At 43.6% G+C, this 2,497-nt stretch overlaps 1 pseudogene; it reads right to left on the reverse strand.

The window, feature by feature from the left end:
- Positions 1–1,258: 1,258 nt before the first annotated feature.
- Positions 1,259–2,497, reverse strand: part of LOC115873074 — a 2,104-nt pseudogene continuing 865 nt past the window's right edge.

Genomic DNA, 2,497 nt, shown 5'->3' on the forward strand with positions numbered 1-2,497 from the left:
AAACAAGTTTTCAGGAATTGATGGAATATCAACTGAAATGTTTCAACAAGTTTATGAAACTCTGGAAGCGCTCACTGCTCTGCGTCAGGAAATTTGGAGGACAGCTACTTGGCTAACTGATTAAGAGATTCATATTCATATTCATTCCAAAGAAAGGTAACTTAACAGAATGCAGAAATTATAGAACAATGTCATTGTTAATCCGTGCAAGTAAAATTTTGCAGAAGTTTATTCCACAGCAGATGTAGCAGTACATTAACAGGGAGCCGTCAGAGGTTCAGACTGGATTCAGAAGAGGACGTGGAACAGGGACTATTATCGCTGACATCAGATGAATCTTGGCTGACAGCAGAGAATACCAGAAGATGTTGACTTGTGTTCATTGACTATGAAAATGCACTTGACTGTGTAGGTGAAAACAAATTCTGGATACCTTTGAGAAGAATGGGAATGCCAGAACACTTCAGCTGAAACCTGCTTATTAGCAGGCAACAGTCTGTACCACAGGTGGCTCGTGACCTTGAAGCTGAAAAAAAGTAAAGTAAGTTCATGAGAGCCAAAATACAATCTTGAGTCTGAATTTAGAAAACATCACAAGAACACACTTGTCCCAGTGAGCAATAGCCATGCACTGTCAGAATTAGTAAATCTGCGTTTCAATAATTATATGCAAAAGGATCTGTGAGGAAGGTAAGACTTCATCTCGTGTACTTTGGACCTGTTATGAGGGACTCATCTTTTGGAAAAGGACATCATGCTTGGGAAAACAAGGGGTCTGGGGGAGGGGGGAGAAAGATCCTTAAGGAGATGGACTAAACCAGTGGCTACAAAACAAGCCCCAATATTTCAACAAAAATGAGGATGGTCCAGGACCGGTTAGTCTTATTTGTTCTGCCATACACAGGGTTGCTATGAATAGGAACTGATCCCAAAGCAACTACCTCGCTGCCATCCAGTGAATTCTGATAGAGACCCTATAGGACAGAGGAGAGTTGCCCCTGTGCGTTTCTGTGAGTGTAACTATTTATCAGAGAAGAAAGCCTCATTTTTATCACACCAAAGCACCAAACAACAATATTTCTTTGTAATTCAAGACATATAAGGAGATGGAGTAGTTGCTTACAATCTGGCTGTGAGAATGTGGTAGTTTTTTTTCTGGCTTACATTAATTCTTTCTCATGAAATATAAGAGAAAAAAAGATATTCTGATCATTTTCACCTCATACATGTTTTATTCTCTAATCCTTTTGATGTGTACCTATCGGACGTTAGGAAGATAACAGCACTTTGGAGCAAAGATGCAGCCTAGAAGCCCCACACTGGACGCTAAGATGGAGAAGACCTCCACAGCCACCATGACCTTCCCCTGGTTGCTGGGGTAGACAGGAAGGAAAGTCACTCAGACACTGCAGAACACCAGCATGCTGAAGGTCAGGAACTTGGCCTCATTGAAGGTGTCAGGCAGGTTTCTGGCCAGAGAAGCCAAGGAAAGGGTTCCCAGGGCCAAGGATCCCAAGTATCCTAGCACACAATAGAAGGCAGTGACTGAGCCCTTGTTGCACTCAATGATGATGCTCCTGGGTTCAGAGGATGTGTCAATGTCAATGAAAGGGGGAAAGGTTCCCAGCCAGATGCCACAAATAATCAATTGGATAAGGGAGCACAGGGGAACCACCGAGTTTACAACCCCAGACACCAGCAAATGCCTCAGAATTCCTCCAGGTCTCAAGACCATGAAGGCCAGAATCACAGTGGTGGTTTTGGCCAAAACAGTGGAAACAGTCACAGTGAATATGACTCCATAGGAGATATTTCACCTGAGGACGCAGGTGACTGTGTTTGGACGCCCGATGAAGAGTAGGGAGCAGAGGAAGCAGAGGAGGAGGACGTAGCTGAGGGTCCGGTTGTTGGCCTTGACTATGGGAGAGTCTCGGTACTTGACAAACACCCACAAAACCATGGCAGTGATGACAGAGAAGCACAGAGCTGTGCAGGCCAGAGCCATCCCTAGTGGATCTTGATAATCCAGGAAGATCACACTTTTGGGTAGAGAATGATTCCTCTCCATGTTGGGATACTGACTTTGGGGGCACTCGATACATTGATCACTATCTAGAGAGAAAGTGAGAGGGAATATGAGAGAGGAAAGAGTGACCTCTTTCAAATCTCAGAATGCTCACATGAAAGGTTTTTAAGTTTGGTTTTAATTTTTGCTTCTCTATATCCACCTGACAACTCTGGTTTTCAAAAACCCACGTATCATCTATCCATGAAGTTATGTGACTTGTCAGAATAGTTGTCTGTTGTCTTTGAGGCAACTTAACTGATGGCATCCATACCCTAAAGTGCAGAGAGAAACTGTACTCCATTGGCTGTTCTGTTCTTTGATCTGCAGAAGCAGATCAACTGGCCTTCTGTCTGAGGCATCTCTGGGTGGGTTGAGAATATAGTTGAGTGTTTAACACTTTGTGCCTCTTAAGAGGGCCTCTTAAAGACT

The sequence above is a fragment of the Echinops telfairi genome, unplaced genomic scaffold (assembly GCF_000313985.2).
Source record: "Echinops telfairi isolate 266 unplaced genomic scaffold, ASM31398v2 ScPeMD7_7459;HRSCAF=8497, whole genome shotgun sequence".
NCBI lineage: Eukaryota > Metazoa > Chordata > Mammalia > Afrosoricida > Tenrecidae > Echinops > Echinops telfairi.